We start from the raw sequence: 12,184 nt of genomic DNA on the forward strand, positions 1-12,184 counted from the left end.
TGATCATAGGTCGCAAAAATATCACAATATCAAACATTATATTAACTGCTCTACCCTGACGAAGGCTTTTCTCGCCGAAACGTCTGTCGGGTGGACGCTGGCACCCGGTCCCTCCCGGATCTCCCTTGGTATGTACATTTCATGATGGGCATTTGCCCTTCTGATTCTTTCTGAGCACATGGTCTTGGTCTCTGGGCTTCACAGCCACTGTCACTTTATTTTCATGATAATTTAGCCTTTATTATCTAGGTACCTACAACATATGACTTATATGGCTGTCTCAACCCATACTTGTTACCATTGGCAATTATGTCTATACTAGGTATAGTTTTACTATTCTTCTATACTGTGGATATGGACAATTTATTCTCATAAAATCAGTAATCAGTTTTTGTTTCATCCGGGATTTCCTGATGTCGGCGTTCCTCCTGCTATTGTGCCGCTCACCAAACACCCTAATAAAGATCCAAACTTCTGCAATTGGACTTTTTGGTCATTTTTTCTCTCTATTTCTGTGTTTTTTTGCGACTAGCCCTAGTGCTCTCTAGTCCTTTATATTATGACTCTTTCTTTACATTGATTACATCATTTATTGGAGTTATGGATTGGTTGATAACTTTGCTTATTCAAAAATGTAGTGTATCTAGCAGAATGCACACAATGCAATCTTAAATATGTGGGATGTACCATACGCCCTCTCAAGAAACGTATCTCAGAACACATTATGGATATTAATTCTCGGAATACTATGGGTAAAATTTCTCAGTTATGTAAACATTTTATCACTTCACATAATCGATCAACATCATATTTAAAAGTTTGCTGCAGAGAAAAAAAATATTTATCATGCCGCAGTGGAAACCATAGAAGAAGAGTGCTTCTTACCAGACAGGCATTTTGGATTTTCCACCTTAATACCTGCATACCTAATGGGTTAAACTCACATAAAGAAATGATGTTTCACTATTAAAGAAAAAGAAAGAAAAGAAAGAAGGGGAAAAAAAAGATTTTTTTTTATGCATGGTGTGAAGATTTCATTTGGTGCTATTTGTTTATGTCTAATGCAATGTTTTTTCTCACTTCAGATCTACCATATGAGATTGTGATATTACAAGTATGTAATATGTGTTGTGCTTTTTTTTTAATTGATTCATTTTTATTTAAAATATAAATTTATATTAATATATTCAGAGGGTTATGGGAGAAGCATTTGTACCTTTGATATCATGTCTGCAATTTAAAGTTCTAAATTTTCATGTAGTGTTGTAATTTCTTCTTTTTCCTATGAATTGTATACAAAAGAAATGATATATTACAATGTTTTGTACTATATGTATTATGTAACACAATAGCATCAAGAGCTCTTTTTATATGGAATACGGCATATTCTCCTGTTCCAATCAGCGAACTTTAGTTAAACGCTCTCCTAATTTTGGTCTGAACAAGCTCTGAAGAAGGACCCCAAGTCTGAAATGCGTAGCTTTGGTTTGTTGGTACACTTTGTTTCCTCTTGGATTCTTTTTAATTTTTTCACATTTTTCATTTGGATTTTAGCTATATAACCTGAAATAAAGACTACTATTTTACCGCATTGGAGCTGGATTTCCTTTTTTATCCATTCTTCCTGAGCTGAACAGGCTAAAGCTCATACTGAATTGAAATTGGCGAACCTTTATCAACCATGTTAACTCATGCCTTGTTATCATGCCTCTATAAGCTAAAACTTTCAGCAAAAGACTCATTTTTATTTGTTACAAGTTATTACATTAATCCAAGTGAATTCCAAGAGATGTTATTTTGGAAAAGAGAAAATCGTAAACATAAAAATATCCTTATGTAACTTTATTCAAATACTCTGATTATTAGATATTCTAGATCCTTTCAAGCAGTAGTCATGAGTGTGCCATGGCTTGATATGATTTCTTGGGAATCTGAGATCAGAAGCTCATGGTGTGTTATTAATTGTAGATGCACTTTAGCACTTACTTATTGTTCACACTGAGTTAGGCCTGTGCCACACATCCGTGCCTCCGGCACGTGTTTGTCATTTTTTACACGTACCGGCGGCACGGAGACACTTTAACCAATGCTACCCTATTGTAGCAGGCACACACACGTAAAACCACACGGAACGTGTGTCCGTGTGCGTTTGTACGTGTGTGCGATTTTCAAAGCGCTGACATGTCCGGTTTTTCGCCGGCAGCACGGGTGTCACACGGCCCGCACCCGCACCACACGGGTGTAGTGTGGATGCGGTCCCGTGTGACACGCGCCGGAGAAAACACACATGTCAGTTAAAAAAAAAAAAAACATTAACTCACCTTCTCCAGCCCTCCTGCCTCTGCCGCTGCTGCCTCTTGCTGCCGACCGCCGCTCATTATTCTCATTGAATATTCACTTCACAGCCTGGCAGCAGCAGCAGCGGGGAGACGGGAGGGCTGGAGCCTGAGGATCAGCACCACGGACAGCAGCGCGGACATCAGGAAGGACCAGGTGAGTATAATAATTACTGATTCTACGTGTGCTATCGCGGATAGCACACGTAGAACACACGTGTCACGCACGTACCAGAGACACGTACTTACCTGCACACAACACGCAGGGAAAATACGTGTCTCTCGGCACGTGCGTGAAATTCACGTGAGTGTGGCAGAGGCCTTAAAGTGTATTTAATTCCATCTGATACTGAAGGGGTTAAACTTCATTTCTATCCTGCAATGATCTAACAGTTAGTTGTAACTTCAGCTTCAGCCACTCCCTTCTACTACATATATCCGCTTCTCACTGCTACCTATGCTGCCTATAGCTCATTCCTATGCTGACCATCATGAAGGCGCTTGTCTTTGCATACCTATGGTGTCATTTCTGATGCAGCTGTGAAGTTCCTGCTAAAGAAAGTAAAGAGTGATTTATGTTGTGTGTTTTCCCACCTGTTTTTCTTATCTTCCTCCTTTTGTCTATTGTAGTGGGAGATTAGCATTTTACTTGTCTTAACTAGTGATGGGTGAACCCTCCAATATTCATGTTAGGAGACTCACCTGAGCTTTTTGTAAAGTTCGAGTTTAAGTTCTGAGACAACACGAACTTGTGTCCGAACCCCAGAACTTGGACTTTACAGTTATGGGATGGGAGGGTGTCTGTAAAAAAAAGAATATAGATAATAATAAACATTGTCATTATACTTACAAATCCTGCAATGCATCCTGCAGACCAGCTCAGCTGCTGTCTCCCGACCGCTTCTGCTTCTGGGTCCGATTATTAACTTCCAGGGAATTCACTGCACTGCTTGTCACTCAGCAGTCTTTGGCTGTTTTCAGCCATGTTCGCGGTGACGTCAGAGTTCACTTGAGTCCGAAAGCCATGGTCTCAATTGAACTTTTACTTTCACTGTGCGAGTCTCACATCGGTATCACTCAGTACGGCTCACACTCTCCTGACAGGAGCGGGTCGGCTACAGGTATTTCCATGCAGCTGAGGTGCTCCTGTCAGGAGAATTTGTGCCGTTTTGGGTGAGACCGATGCAAGACTTTCAGGAGTCATACACAAGTGGAATTATACCCTCACTGTTAGCCTGCTTTTTGCTCTGTATAGACATTTGTCTGTACAGAGTTATGAAGCAGCGCTGACAGGGCTCTCCCTGTGGACTTCATCAGACTAGGGAGTTTGTTTATAATAAAGATGGAGTCTCTAAATTTTCTTGTTGTTCTATTTTTAATAAAAAAAAATATGTGTTGTGTTTTGTTTTTTTCTGTTTTTACTAGAAATTCATGGTGGCCATGTCTAATTTGGCATGAATCCATGAATTTTAGGCTTAGTACCAGCTAAGAATACAAAGCTGGTATTAACCACTTTATTACCCAGCGTGCCACCACCATCATGAGCTGGGTAAAGTGCCTAGAAATGACGTAAAGAAACAATGCGCCATTTCCAGGGGCGGCTGCGGGCTGCAAAGAATTCCAGCCCCCAGCGTCCTGGTTTTACCTGACTGGCGATAAAAATATGGCGGGAATTAAATAATATATATTATATAATTAAATAAAAAATAATGGGCTTCCCTGTGTTTTGATTGGCAGCCAAGGTAAAGCCAGTCATATGGGGATGACAGTCCATAGCCGTCTGCTTCATCTGCGCTGAGAATCAAAACTACCGCAGGGCGCTACGTCATTTTTTTTAATTATTTATTTTTACAGTACTGTGATGTCAGGCAATCACAGACCTGGCACAGAGAATAGGTGTCTTTGATTGCTTGTTGGAGTAACCTGAATGCAGCTCATACATTTGTATGTGGCAGGAACTGCACACAGCCATAAACCTTAAGTAGATGATATAATGTAAGGGCTCCTTACAGGTATGACACAACTTGTCATGTGATGTTGCATGTGACAATCACAGATTCCCATATATAGGGTTTTGCGGAGAAGTCAGTTAGCAGAGGCGTTTTGCTTAGAGGTCCACAGATGGTCCACAGAAACTAGGTCAAATGACCCTGCCCTTAGAAGCCATTTTTCCCATAGCCTTTTTGAAATGCCCCGGATATGTATGAAGAACCTGAGTCTTTGAGGGCCACAATAGTTTATCCGTCCAGATTGATAAACACATAATGGATAGAACTGTGGAGACCCCTTTTCTTTTGATCTCTGGAGGTGACAGCTCTCCGGATGAACCCATGCAGTAAAGATGGCTTCTTTTCTTCTCAAGGCCTTTTTCATGATATTTTAAGGTGGGGTTCTATTATTTTGTGGTAAAAAGGTAAATTTCTTGGTGCCTGTCCTTCGGTACTTAAATTAAGGAAAATTTCTTCTGAAAAATTTCTGACTCCATACTATTTTGAGGATTACAGCCTCCACATGTATCTCCTCCACATATGCAGCTCAGTTTGTCTTACCTGCAGAGGTTGTTAGAGATACATAAAAATTAACCTATTTCTGTTTTTTTGTTTAGTGGGAGGAGCCAATATGGTGGGTGCTTGGTTGCTGAAATGCAGTATTCTATTCAAATATATCCCCATTTTTTTTTATTAACCTGGCACCTCTAGGACAGTGGTGTATGACACAAGTTGTAAATAACTTGCACCTTTGTATAGGGGTCTGTTATGGATGGTCTTTCTGAATGTTTTTGTCCCTGGAGAATGCCCAAAAGTTCACCAACCATCAAAGGGCAATTGGTCCTCGGTTTAAAGTGAGGGACTTGGTTTGGCTTTCTTCAAAGTATATTCCCATGAGAGTGTCTTCTCCTAAATTTAAGTCAGGATTGATTGGTCTTTACAGAATTCTTGAAAATGTTAGTCCAGTGTCTTTTCATTTGGCTTTGCCTGAGACTTTTAAGATTCATAATGTTTTTCATAAGTCTCTATTGAAGAGACATTTTGAACCTGCAGTTCCGACAGCTGCACCTCCTGCTCCTGTATTGGTGGAGGGGGGCCTGGAATATGAAGTGGAGAACATTTTAGTTCCCTATCTGAATAGATAGAAGCTTCAGTATCCTGTCAAGTGGAAAGGTTGCTGCCAAGAAGACAAATCTTGGGTCTTTGCTTCTGACATTTATGCTGACAGATTGCCTCTTGCCTTCCATGATGCCCATCCTGAGAAGCCCTGTGTGCCTGCTGACTGCTCAGTGACTCCTCCTCGGGGGGTAATGTTATGGATGGTGTTTCTGTCAGCTTGGCTGCTGCTGGTTGTGAAGAGTTTCAAATTCTTCCTGAGGATGCGTCTGGGCTCCCTCTTGTGGCCAGTGCTGGAAGTGTGTCAGGTTCTTTGCTTATCAGTAAGACAGGTGTATTGTCTGCCTCTAATCCCAGTGGGTAAATCATGTCCAGCCTTTGTTTATAAAGGAATTTATTCCACCTCAGACTGACACCAGTGATATTGTTTTCCTGTATTATTATAGCTCCCGTGAACATGTCTTGGACACCTGCTCATCCTGTCATGTCGACCGTGTGCCTGTGAATCACTGGATACTTGTTCAGTGTGCTCCAGGTTGTTTTTTTCCTTGGAGATCTTCAGTGATGTCTACTTGTTTGGATGCAATTTTTGCCTTTTGTCCTTGTCATCTTGATCTTGCTTTTTGGAGCCAGGGATAAGTACTTTGTCTTTTTTTCCCTGTAATTGAATGGTTTTCATGCATGTTTCTGATGTGTGCAATGTTTATTTGTTTCTATTTAAACTTGTTTTGAAATGCTATGGAAGCTGTTCACTCTCGGGGAGAAAACGCATAGTGGAGGTTTTTTTCTCTGTCTGAATATGGTTCCTTGTTTTTTTGCTCAAATATGCATTTATGTTCCATTGTGTTCCCACTGATGTTCTTTAAAGGGACGTTGCTAAGAATCCAGTGAAGGTTTTTTTTCCATATTTTTTGCATATTTACCTTTGTTGTACTTAGTATTCCACATTTAAGTACTTCTCACTATTAGTCCTGTTGGACATTGAATATTTTTCTGCCTATGCAGTTGCTACTAAGCAATTTTTTTGTGACAATCTCTTTGTTTGCTAATCCTGCCTGGTACCTTGCACATGAAGTCCCTGATAGAGTGGGTGGAGGATCGAGTGGTGCTAAGCGAATTTTGATCATCTGGAGTAGACATATATTAGGGTTTTTGCTGGCTGCTCCCAGTCATCTATCTAATCCTTTTATGTCTAAGCAGGGCCTCTCTTTGCTCAAGTCTATACTTAACCAACTGTGTAATGTTTGCTTCTTATATCATGGTCAATATATGTTGGGGACTTTAACTATCCCTTTGGGGCTGCTCTGAGGTAACTTAGGATTCCTTTCTTAATCTTTAAGGCTAGCTAGTTTCTTAGGCGGTGATGAGGCGTCTAGGTAAAGCAAGCACGCTATACTGCTATTTCTAGTTGTGTATATAGTCAGATGGTTTCTGCCAATTTGTTTCCAAACACTCTTGTGCTCTATTTTTAGGGTTTACTTATTTTTTTCCTCCTGGACTCTTAGGGTAGTTCATAGTTCTTGGGTTGCCTCTATCCCTGGATGGGGAAGGAGTTTGCCATTGAATGGGATATTTACAGGAATGTCAGCTATCTCTAGACCATAACAAGGGTCCTTCGCAACGAACCTTTTTTGAGTCATGTTCTTGAAAAACATCCTGCCTCCATAGTACTGTGCCTCTAGTGTCTGGTTAAGCACAATCCGATATTTGATTTGCAGTCCAGGTAGAATATTAATTGGAGTGATTTCTGTAAGAATAATTGTCCAATCAGTCCTCTCTCTACTGTCTCCACTGTGTGCTCTGAGCTTGAGGGTGAGGCTCAAAGGGATGCCCCACTTGCTTGTCCTTCAGGGAAAATATTTGTGCCTATACTTTTAAGCCTCAAAAGTTTAGTAAAGCATCATAACTTGGCTCATGCAGGTCCCTCAGGTAGTAAAGCAACATTGGACCTCCTTTCTCGTCATTTTTGGTGGCCAAGGTAGTATTGTGATTAGAGATGAGCGAACCGGTCCCGGTTCGGCTCGAGGCCGGTTCGCCGAACGGAGGTCCCGTTCGAGTTCGGCTCGTCGAACGTTCGACGAACCGAACTCGAACTGCATAGGAAACAATGGCAGGCAATCACAAACACAGAAAAACACCTAGAAAACACCCTCAAAGGTGTCCAAAAGGTGACAAACAATTCACAACACATGGGAAAGTGACAAGGACATATACTTATGCAAAAACAAAAGAGCTGGACAAAGAAAAAGAGGAGGAGACACAGATATAGGCATGGCACGCCTTTCTAAAGTCATGTAAAACACCGCAAGGTGACTCCAAGCGGAGCCTCCCTTTTTTCCAAAAATTGTGCCCCACACACACCCACCCCTTCAGTGGCAGCAGTTGTGCCCCAGTTGTACAATTCACAGCTAGATTTGCATCAAGCACATTCAAAAATACGCCATTCTTATCCGTCCCCAGGATGACACCGGGGTAGGTAGCAAAGTCTTTCCTGATCCCAGCTCTGTTCATCTTGGCTTCTTTTAAAAACACAGCAAGCAAGGGTTACTCCAAGCGGAGTCTCCCTTTTTTCCAAAAATTGGGCCCCACACACACCCACCCCTTAAGTGGCAGCAGTTGTGCCCCAGTTGTACACTTCACAGCTAGATTTGCATCAAGCACATTCAAAAATACGCCATAATTAACAGTCCCCAGGATGACACCGGGGTAGGTAGCAAAGTCTTTCCTGATCCCAGCTCTGTTCATCTTGGCTTCTTTTAAAAACACAGCAAGCAAGGGTTACTCCAAGCGGAGTCTCCCTTTTTTCCAAAAATTGGGCCCCACACACACCCACCCTTCAGTGGCAGCAGTTGTGCCCCAGTTGTACACTTCACAGCTAGATTTGCATCAAGCACATTCAAAAATACGCCATAATTAACCGTCCCCAGCATGACACCGGGGTAGGTAGATAAAGTCTTTGCTGACCCATGACTTGTTCATCTTGGCTTCTTTTAAAAACAATGTAAGCAAGGGTTACTCCAAGCGGAGTCTCCCTTTTTGCCAAAAATTGGGCCCCACACACACCCACCCCTTAAGTGGCAGCAGTTGTGCCCCAGTTGTACACTTCACAGCTAGATTTGCATCAAGCACATTCAAAAATACGCCATAATTAACCGTCCCCAGGATGACACCAGGGTAGGTAGCAAAGTCTTTCCTGATCCCAGCTCTGTTCATCTTGGCTTCTTTTAAAAACACAGCAAGCAAGGGTTACTCCAAGCGGAGTCTCCCTTTTTTCCAAAAATTGGCCCCACACACACCCACCCATTCAGTGGCAGCACTTGTGCCCTAGTTGTACACTTCACAGCTAGATTTGCATCAAGCACATTCAAAAATACGCCATAATTAACCGTCCCCAGCATGACACCGGGGTAGGTAGATAAAGTCTTTGCTGAACCATGACTTGTTTATCTTGGCTTCTTTTAAAAACAATGTAAGCAAGGGTTACTCCAAGCGGAGTCTCCCTTTTTTTCCAAAAATTGTGCCCCACACACACCCACCCATTCAGTGGCAGCACTTGTGCCCTAGTTGTACACTTCACAGCTAGATTTGCATCAAGCACATTCCAAATCCACAAGCATTTACTCTCCCCAGGATGACACAGGGGTTGTAAATTCCTTCTGGATCCATGACTTGTTCATTTTGATGAATGTCAGTCTGTCCACATTGTCACTGGACAGACGCGTGCGCTTATCTGTCAGCACACACCCAGCAGCACTGAAGACACGTTCAGAGACAACGCTGGCAGCTGGACACGACAAAATCTCCAAGGCGTAACTGGATAGCTCTGGCCATTTTTCTAGGTTTGAAGCCCAAAAGGCGCAAGGCTCCAGTTGCACAGTCATGGCATCGATGTTCATTTGGAGATACTCCTGTATCATCCTCTCCAGCCGTTGACTATGTGTCAGACTTGTTGTCTCTGGTGGCCTTGCAAAGGAGGGTCTAAAAAAATTATGAAAAGATTCCATAAAATTGCTGTTACCAGCACCAGATACGGTCCTACTGGTACGTGTAGACTGTTGAAGATGACGAGACCGTCCCATGTTTGTCAAGTTACAACTGGGAGATTCACTCACTGCACCTGCACGGTTGTTTGGTGGAAAAGCGGATCTAAGATCGAGTAACAGCTTCTGCTGATACTCCTGCATACGTGCGTCCCTTTCTATGGCAAGAATTATGTCACAAAATTTGGACTTGTACCGGGGATCTAATAGTGTGGCAAGCCAGTAGTCATCATCACTTCTAATTTTGACAATACGAGGGTCATGTTGGAGGTAGTGCAACAAGAGGGCACTCATGTGTCTTGCGCAGCCATGCGGACCAAGTCCACGCTGTGTTTGTGGCATAGAGGTGCTAACCGTTCTTTCTTCCTCTGACATCTCCCCCCAACCTCTTTCAAATGAAATTTGACCAAGGTCTCCCTCATCTGCTGAGTCTTCCATGTCCATGGACAGTTCGTCCTCCATTTCTTCATGTCCTCCTGCACCTTCCTCAACATCTCGCCTGCTACCATGCGCCCTTGTTGATCCCTGTCCCCCATGCTCCCATGCCTGGCGCCTTGGTGATGATGAACGTCTGGACCTTGGTGATGTTGTTGTGTCTTGCGCATATGAATCCTCCTGTAGTTCATCCACTTCCTGTTGTCCCACCCCTTGACTCCGAATAGTGTTTAGCGTGTGTTCCAGCATGTAAATGACTGGAATCGTCATGCTGATAATGGCATTGTCAGCGCTAAACATATTCGTCGCCATGTCGAAACTCTGCAGAAGGGTGCATAGGTCCTTGATCTGAGACCACTCCATCAGGGTGATCTGCCCCACCTCTGCATCTCGTTGGCCCAGGCTATACGTCATGACGTATTGCACCAGGGCACGGCGGTGCTGCCACAGTCGCTGTAACATGTGGAGAGTTGAATTCCAGCGTGTCGCCACATCGCATTTCAGGCGATGAACCGGCAGGCCGAAAGACTTCTGGAGCGATGCAAGTCGCTCAGCTGCGGCGCTTGAACGGCGGAAGTGAGCAGACAGTTTTCGTGCCCTGTTCAGAAGGCCATCTATGCCGGGATACTGTGTTAAAAATTGCTGCACGACAAGGTTCAACACGTGAGCCATACAAGGCACGTGTGTCACCTTGCCCAGGCGAAGGGCCGCACCCAGGTTTGCAGCATTGTCGCACACGGCCTTACCAGGCTGCAGGTTGAGTGGAGACAACCATTTATTAAACTCGGACCGCAGAGCTGACAACAACTCCTCAGCTGTGTGACTCTTATTCCCAAGACATGTCAAGCTAAAGACCGCCTGATGCCGTTGCGCTCTGCTGCCAGCATAGTAATGAGGGGTGCGTGATTCCTTCTGCGCAGTGAGAACGCTGGTGGCCTGACCAGGCAGGCTTGGGGCGGAGGTGGAGGACCCAGATGAGGTGGAGGATGCAGAAGCAGTGGCGGAACTTGGACAGACAGAGGATTGACACACAAGTCGTGGGGACGGCAAGACTTGTGCAGCAGACCCTTCACCATCTATCACCATAGTTACCCAGTGCCCAGTCAGCGACATGTAACGTCCCTGTCCATGCTTACTGGTCCAAGTATCGGTGGTGAAATGCACCCGTTCACACACAGAGTTTCTCAAGGAAGCGGTGATGTTGTGTGCGACATGCTGGTGTAGCGCGGGCACACCTTTCTTAGAGAAGTAGTGGCGAGTGGGCATCTGGTACTGGGGCACAGCGACAGACATAAGGTCTCTAAAATCCTGTGTGTCCACTAGGCGGAAAGGCAGCATTTCTGTAGCCAACAGCTTACAGAGGGATAGAGTCAACCTCTTAGCTTTGTCATGGGTCGCAGGAAATGGCCTTTTATTTGTCCACATCTGAGGGACAGAGATCTGGCTGCTGTGTGTAGACGGTGTTGAGTAGGGTGTCCCTGGAAAAATGCAGGTTTGTGAGGAAAGTGCAGGCGGAGACATGATGTTGCCTTCATCCAACGTTGGTGCTATCGATGTCTGAGACAGCTGTACACACTCACTTGTTTCCCCTTCCAAAACAACTGACGACCTACCAAGCAAACTGCCTGTTGCGGTTACAGTGGTGGAAGTTGTGGCTGGAAAAACAGGTGTGACAGCTGTCCCCACGGTCCTAGAAGATGACAAGCGCGCGGATGCACTGGAAGGGGCAGGCGGTGGATGGTTCGCTCCGCTAGGCTGCATTGCAGCACGGTGAGCTTCCCACCGGGCCATATGATATTTATTCATGTGACGATTCATGGAAGAAGTTGTCAAACTGCTGAGGTTTTGACCTCTACTAAGAGAACCATGACAAATTTTACAGATCACATAATTTGGGCGATCTTTTTCTATGTCAAAAAAGGACCAGGCTAGGCAAGGCTTAGAGGCCATGCGACCTGATGATCCACCCCGAATAATGCTCAGAGGCAGAGTGGTGGCTGAGGATGCAGTTGTAGACGTGCTACCAGTACTCCGACTCTGTCCAGGAAGGCGCAAGGTAACTTCGTCATCAGTTGCATCCTCCTCCACCACCTCTGTTGACCTCCTCGAGTGCCTGACTGTGGGTTGACAGTAGGTGGGATCTAGAACTTCATCATCAATTGTTGTGTTTGCACTCCCCTCCCCCTCTGACCGAGCCTCTTCTTGCCCTGACCGAATATTTAAGTTGTCATCCCAATCGGGTATCTGAGTCTCATCTTCATCAGTATGT

This window comes from Anomaloglossus baeobatrachus, chromosome 4 (assembly GCF_048569485.1).
Source record: "Anomaloglossus baeobatrachus isolate aAnoBae1 chromosome 4, aAnoBae1.hap1, whole genome shotgun sequence".
NCBI lineage: Eukaryota > Metazoa > Chordata > Amphibia > Anura > Aromobatidae > Anomaloglossus > Anomaloglossus baeobatrachus.